This window comes from Apteryx mantelli, chromosome 24 (assembly GCF_036417845.1).
Source record: "Apteryx mantelli isolate bAptMan1 chromosome 24, bAptMan1.hap1, whole genome shotgun sequence".
Lineage (NCBI taxonomy): Eukaryota > Metazoa > Chordata > Aves > Apterygiformes > Apterygidae > Apteryx > Apteryx mantelli.
Window position 1 is genome coordinate 4,187,769 of NC_090001.1, and position 7,813 is coordinate 4,195,581.

The following is a 7,813-nucleotide window of genomic DNA, read 5'->3' on the forward strand; positions in this document are numbered from 1 at the left end:
TGGTGTTGTTTCTTTTTAGGGTAACATGAGTGCAATTGTCCTCCACTTCTGAGGTGCGAGCACAGGGCAGCTGGGAACAAGACGGATGGTCAGACCAGCTCTCCTCACTCTGCTCTAAAGCTACAGTGAATCCTCTGGCCTCTCAGGAACCACAGCTGGTCACTCTGAGTGCAACAGCAGTGCTGAGGATTTCTGTCTGTAAGAATCTTCCTCGGGTGTCATGAGGGCACCAAAAAGAAAAGAAAAGAAAAGAAAACAAACAAATCCTTAAAACTCTTAATGAACTCCCATTATTTAGAACTGGCAGTAAAGATGCTGAAAGCCCTTCTACGTGAGCAGTGGATTAAATCTGATTCAAAAAGTGAATATAGAAGTGGAGCTCTTGCACTTTGCATTCTTCCTGGGCATCTACCTGGCTGCCCTTCTGGACATCTACCTGGCTGCCCTTCTGGACGATGGCCTCATCATCACAGCCATAGCCTGTGACCACCGCCTCCACACCCCCATGTACTTCTTCCTCTTCAACCTCTCCCTCCTTGACCTTGGCACCATCTCTGCCACTGTCCCCAAATCCATGGCTAATTCTCTCTGGAACACCAGGGCCATTTCCTACTGGGAATGTGCTGCACAGGTCTTTCAGCTTCTCTTCTTTTTCACAGCAGAGTATTCTCTTCTCACTGTCATGGTCTATGACCGCTACGTGGCCATCTGCAGACCCCTGCACTATGGGACCGTCCTGAGCAGCAGAGCTTGTGTCAAAATGGCAGCAGCTGCCTGGAGAACTGGCTTTCTCTATGGTCTCCTGAACACCGCTAACACATTTTCTACACCACTGTGCCAAGGCAACGTTGTGGAGCAGTTCTTCTGTGAAGTTCCCTACATCCTCAAGTTCTCTTCCTCAGATGCCTACTTCAGGGAACTTGGGGTGCTTGTGTTTAGTGTCTGTTTGGTGTTTCATTTGCATTGTGTTGTCCTATGTGCAGATCTTCACTGCTGTGCTGAGGATCCCCTCTGAGCAGGGCCGGCACAAAGCCTTCTCCATGTGCCTCCCTCACCTGGCCGTGGTCTCGCTGTTTATCATCACTATCATGTTTGCCTACCTGAAGCCCCCCTCCCTCTCCTCCCCAGCTTTGGATCTGGTGGTGGCTGTTCTCTATGCAGTGGTTCCTCCAACACTGAACCCCCTCATCTACAGCATGAGGAAGAAGGAGCTCAAGGATGTGCTGGGGAAGATGGTTCAATGGGGAAAAGGTGCGTCTCGTGTGCGTCTACTTCTCATTCCCAGGGTATCTGGCATCAAGCATGTGTGTTGTTCATTTCTTTCTTTCTCACTTATTCATGCCAGTTGTCCTCAGGAATCTCTCATTTGAATCTGAGCCAGAGCTTGTGTTGAACCAGGAAGGCAGGCGTCCCACTTCATCAGCAGAGATGGGGGAACCTCAGAGCCTGCTACTCTGAGCTCCCTCTGATGCCCCCAGTGCAATGAGCAGAGTTTCCCTTTGCAGTGTCTTTCTTGGCACTGACACCAAGGGAGCTCAGGTGAGTACAGGCAGGGTGAGACCATGTCCATTAGGAGAGCTCAGCTTCCCTGGCCACAGCCAGGGTGTGATCTCGTACACCTCTTCTGCAAGGGTGGCAGCCAGGAGTCACCGTGGGCTGGTCCCTTCCCCATACTGTGCTCCCATCATTCACAGTGGAGTTGGAGTGGAGGGTCTGGATGCAGCAGGGCAGTCTGGATGCAGCTTGTGGGGACAGACCCTCTGCTCCTCACGACCATCCCCCCACTACCACAGCCCACATTTCCTCACTGCAGCCTTTGCATGGGGGCTGCAGCCCTCCTGGAGACACAGCCACCAACAGTAGCAGGACTTTCTTTCTTCAGGGCTTCTTTTCCTCACTTCCACACTGGCCTGCTGTGCTCTGAAGTGTGTATATGGCCTGTGAGCTGTCATAATGTGGTGGTGATGGTGCATTCCTGTGAGCACCAAGGGAACCAGGCATTGGGCACCTTTCTGCCAGCCCTGGCCTCCAGAATAACATTTCCATAATAAAAGGAGCTCTGCCCTGTGACGTGCCTGATCTCAGGCCTTTCTTCACAGATGGAGCCAAAAACACACCCAAGGAACTGCACCACAAAAGGGCCTCTGCTCTGCTTGTGAACTCTGTGGGCTCCATAGGATGAGCTCAGAGTGCCAGAGTGATCTGTTAGGGAGCAAGGGCTGGGTCCAGGGCTCATCTCTCAGTGACCAGTGCCAGTGGCGATGGGGAAGGGTCTCTGAATTGCCTGCTCAGGGCTGTGCCACAGGTGACAGTGCGATGAGAGATGCCCATCCTTCTGGAGAGGGATCTTAGGTACCAGGAGAGCTCAGGGGATCTCCAGGGACATCATGTGCCTTGGGGTGGGCAGTGAGTGGAGCCTCACAAAATGAGGGACAGTCCATGGTGGAGTAACCAGAAGGTAAAGCACTAAACCCAGGTATGGATAGGGAAAGAAGGGCTCTGCAATCTCGGAGAGGCAGTGGAGGCCCAGGGAAGGGGCACTGGAGAGTGATTCCTGCACCCTCAGTGAAACACCACAGGCTGCAGCTCATGCACATCCAAACACATCTCCTGCCATTGCAAACACCTTGGGCTCACTCTGAGCACAGTCCATGAGCTCGGATGGGTGGCAGCAGAATCACTGGTGGTGAGCCCTGTCCAGCTGGTTTTGCTTCCCACCCTGACCAGCACGGCCAGCGCAGAGTCTGGAGTCACCCTGTGGCCTCAGGGCCCCACAGCCTGCTCGCTTTGCTGAGCAGCACCACCAGCCCAGGGCCCTGTGGGGAGCACAGGGGAGGATGCAGGAACGGCCGGCCAGACCAGCACGGAAATATTCCTCTGGGGAAAGGCTCTCTGGGGAGCAGGGACGTCCCAGGAAAAGAGGAGGGCAGCATTCACAGAGAGAAAATGAGAACAAGAAACAGGTTTCTCTGTGCACGAGCTCAGGGCAGGCAGTTCTGTCCCTGGGGCAGCAGGAGCTGCCAGAGGAGCTGCAGGGCCAGGGCTCTCGTGCTGTGCTGGGAAGCAGGGTGGGCAAAGAGAGGCTGCAGGCAGAGAGGGAGGGGGATCTGCTGGACACAAGAGCAGGGCAGACAGAGAGTGACCGGCCTCATTGCGGGGCCTCCTCCTCTTTGCTGGAGAGCTGCTCCATTTGTCCTGGGGCCTGGCCTGAGTTACGCTGTGACATGCCTGTGCCTGGCCCTGCACCTCTCGGGTGCTGACCTGACCTGCCCCGTCCTGCTGACCTGACTCCCCATCTCTGCCTCGGACCTGCCCCCTCACTACAGGCAAGAAAGTCTTGGCAAGGGAAGCTGGGATCCGAGCAGATCCCAGAGAAGGTTGTAGGTACAAAAGGTGACCGCATATCCCCACAGCAACTCTTGCCTGAAAGCCAATTCAAAGGTGTAAGGAGGGCTTCAGATTTCAGCCCCTACCCACGTAACACTGCCCAGAGACGAACAGCTGAATGAAAAGGTGAGGGCAGCCACTTGGGGTCTGATTTGATGATGCATAGTTACGAGAGCAAGTGTTTCTGTATCCCAGCTCAAGTGTTTAAGCACCATTTGCATCTGGGTTCCTGCTACAAAGAGGATGTTGTTGGGAGCAGCAAGAGCCCTTGTCCAGCCCCACTCTCCCCTGTCCTCCTCTGCCTCTGAGCAGGTGTCCTGCTGCCTGGATGGTGCTGGATCCCCGATGTGGAGAGAGGTGGGGATGGTCGGGGGCCAGGGAGGTCCTGCCTGCAAAGCTGGTCCCCAAACTGCCAGGAGAGGGTCCAGGGGTGGGAGTGAGGGGGCAACAGGCCAGGCAGGGGCAGGGGTGGGCAGGGAAGCAGCAGGGGCCTCATGGAGAGGGCACAGCGGGTGCTGCTGCAGCACAACGGCTGCCACCTTCACCTCCCTTGCAAAAGGTCCCGCACAACCCCCAGGCTGGAACAGGCTGTTCTCCCGTTCCTGTGCTGCCCTCCCAGCAGGATGGGATGCGCGAGGAGGTACTTGGCCTGCCCTGTACTCAGGGACAGCTCCCCGGGGCTGGCACAGCTTGGCCTGAGGCACCTCCAGCTTCTCAGCCTCTGCTCCAGCATGGCTGGCTCAGGGATGAGAGCTCCTCAGGCAGGGCAGAGTGAGCCTGGCTGGTCCAGAGTCAGGGGTAAGATGCAAATGTCCCTGGCTCAGTGGTGGGCTTTGGAAAACTCCCTCATGCATCCCGAGAGGCTCCGTCTGCCTCTTCCACCCTGCCCTGTGCTCCCCTCCAGCTGGACAAAGTGGAGCTCAGCATTGCCTGGGGACTCTCCACCCCATGGGGAGCAGAGGGAGGGCCTTCACCAGCCCCACACTGCCTTTTCCACCCCCAGCCTTTGCACTTGCACTTTTGCCCACTTGCCTTCACCACTGGAAGCCCATGAAAATCCCAGCGCTCCTACCCTCGAGCTGGCATCCAGCCTGAACCTGGAGGCTGGTTGGCCACAAAGGCATCACCTGTCCAGTGCACTGCCAGGGTGGCTTGGGAGAGGGCAGCTCCCCTCTGCCTCATTGTGGCTGGGCATGAGGCCGGGGCTGGGCTAAGCTTTTCCCTGGGGATCTCCCTGAGGAGCTGCCCCAGGTGATCTTGAACTTCTGCCCTGGCAGCAGCACCCATGCTCAGAGTGCCAGGATGGAAGCGCACAGAGGGTGGAAGGGGGACGGTCTGCCCAGGGAGAGCATTGAGACCTAGTTCGTGCACACAGGGATGGAGTGAGGAAAGCCAGAACTCAGCTGGAGATGGAACCAGAGACCTTGCACATGGAAAGGGCTGGAGTATTATTAAATGACTATGAAATGATCCCCAGAGTCTGGGGGATCCAAGCACCCGGGCCCTGACCAGTCTGGGCTGGGCCCCCCACAGCTGTTAGCAGACAGCCGTGCTCCCAGATCTGCTTGAGTCTGGTGCAGAAGAGTGACCATGCAAGGCCGGCCTTTTCCCCTCCATCGGGATATGGAGACCTGCAGGAGGATGGAGCTGGCCATGCACCACCCCACAGCTGGGGTGAGCAGCCAACGGCAGAAAGGGGCCATGTGAGGGGCTGGTCCAGGACGATGGCTGTGGGGCAGCTTCCCCAGTGTGTCCATGCAACACAGGGAACACCCTGGGCTCTTCTCTTCTGCACCCTCCATGTCCTGGTGCCTTTCCCAGGAGACCTGCATTTGTCTGCAAGCACACTGGTGGGTGCTCCCACACTGCTGTTCACACACAGGAGCTGCCTGCTGGCGTTTTGCCTCTCCCAGGCCCTTTCCAGCCCATCTCAGCAACTCCCCAGCTCTCCCCACCTCCCCTACCCTCTCCCCAGACCACCCAGCAGAGCAGCCCAGGCTGAGGGGGGCCCTGCAGCAGTGCCCACCACAGGTGGCTGCAGAGCTCTGGGCACTTGCACCACAGCCCCAGCCCCTGTCCAGGACAGCACCAGAGTCCTGGTCCCAGGGCTGCTCAGGCAGATCCTGCTGCCCCAGCAACAGAGATGCCTGCCCCGAGCTGGTGCACACAGGAAAGGGTTTCTCTTGGTGTTCCTCCCCTGCACACACATGCACCCCTACTCCCCCCTCGATGTCTCTGCTCCCAGAGAGCCTTTCCCCAGGGGAGTGTGTCCATGCTGGCCTCGCTGGCCATTCCTGCATCCCTCCCCTGTGCTCCCCAAAGGGCCCCAGGCTGGCAGTGCTGCTCTGCAGAGTGAGCGGGTTGTGGGGCCACAGGGTGATTCCGCACTGGCTGTGCTGGTCAGGGCAGACCCAGCTGGACCAGCACCATTGTGCCTGACCACCCCCTCCCAGGCTCTGTGGCTGTGGACGATGCTGGAAGCAAACACAGGGCATATCAAATGGCTCAGGAGGTGTTCACGTGTCATTTGGCAGAATGAATGTGGGCTTTTTCTTCCTTTTAGATGACATGAACCACTCTTGAGGCTCCCTTCCCTGTGCCTGCTGGGTGCCCACTGCTTCTCCTGAGATTTCTGAGCTCTCATTCAGTGCATTCTTCTGTTTAGCCCTTTACCTTTGGGTGACTCCACCTGGTTTTGGGAGTCTCCACTCACTGCCCATCCCACGCACATGCTGTCCCAGGAGATCCCCTGTGCTCTCGCGGTGGCTCCATATTCCCTTCCAGAAGCATGGACATCTCTCACCAGCCCTGTAATATGGCAGACAGTCCCCAGCAGACACCACTTGACCACTCACCTGCTCCAGGGACACTGGGCACCCACAAGTTACAGCTGACTCCAGCCCTCCTGCCCAAACACATCACCCTGTGAGCTCATGCCCCTTCGCCCATGGAAAACCCAAGCACAGCAAAGGGCCTTTTTGGGTGCAACTCCCTGAGCGCATTCTTGGCTCCAGCTTGGGAAGAAGAGCCCAACCTTCAGGCACTGTCCTGAGGAAATCCCCTTTTATTACAGACATGCTGTCAGGGAGGCCAGCCCTGACACAGTGCTATGCAGATTTATAGAAGGCTTCCAGGCCAGACTGATGGGCTCTGTGCTGCTGGAGAAGTGGGATGAATTCAAGCATTTACAAACAGAATTATCACAGAGAGAATGCCCACAAGAGTTGCCCAGGTAAATTGGAAATCCCTTGTGAGGAGAGATGGGCAGTTTATCGCTGCTGAAGTAGTAGCAGTTGAACCAGTTTCTTCAGTGCGTCCTTGAGCTCCTTGTTCCTCATGCTGTAGATGAGGGGGGTTCACTGTTGGAGGCACCACTGCATACAAGACAGTCACCACCAGATCCAGAGCTGGGGAGGAGAGGGAGGGGGGCTTCAGGTAGGCAAACATGACAGTGCTGAGAAACAGGAAGACCACGGTCAGGTGAGGGAGGCACATGGAGAAGGCTTTGTGCCGGCCCTGCTCAGAGGGGATCCTCAGCACAACTGTGAAGATCTGCACGTAGGACAGCACAATAAAAACGAAACATCCCAAAGCTAAACAGCCACTAACCACAAGCACCCCAACTTCCCTGAGGTAGGTGTCTGAGCAGGAGAGCTTGAGGATGTGGGGAATTTCACAGAAGAACTGCTCCACAACATTGCCTTGGCAGAGAGGTATGGAAAATGTGTTAGCAGTGTGCAGGAGAGCATAGAGAAAACCAGTGCTCCAGGCAGCTGCTGCCATTTTGACACAAGCTCTGCTGCTCATGATGGTCCCGTAGTGCAGGGGTTTGCAGATGGCCACGTAGCGGTCATAGGCCATGACAGTGAGAACAGAATACTCAGTCGAGAAGAAAAAGGCAAGCAGAAAGACCTGTGCAGTACATTCCCAGTAGGAAATGGCCCTGGTGGCCCACAGGGAATTAGCCATGGATTTGGGAACAGTGACAGAGATGGAGCCAAGGTCGAGGAGGGAGAGGTTGAGGAGGAAGAAGTACATGTGGTTGTGGAGGCGGTGGTCGCAGGCTACGGCTGTGATGATGAGGCCATTGCCCAGGAGGGCAGCCAGGTAGATGCCCAGGAAGAGCCAGAAGTGTAAGAGCTGCAGCTGCCGCGTATCTGCAAACGCCAGCAGGAGGAATTTGTTGAGGGAACTGCTGTTGGACATTTACTTCCTCTGGCCTTTGGCGTCTGTCCAAGGAGGAAATAACACCGACAAGTTAGAGCAGGCTTCTCTAAGGCAAACCCATCCCATTTCTCATAGAAACCACCATGTCTTCTCTGTCCTTTACATTCAGGTTCTGCTCCCTGTCTGGAGCTCTGCTTTGCGCTGGCTGAGTGTGCTGTGCGGAGCAGGGGCCTCTGCCCGTGGTCTCTAGAGGAGTCAT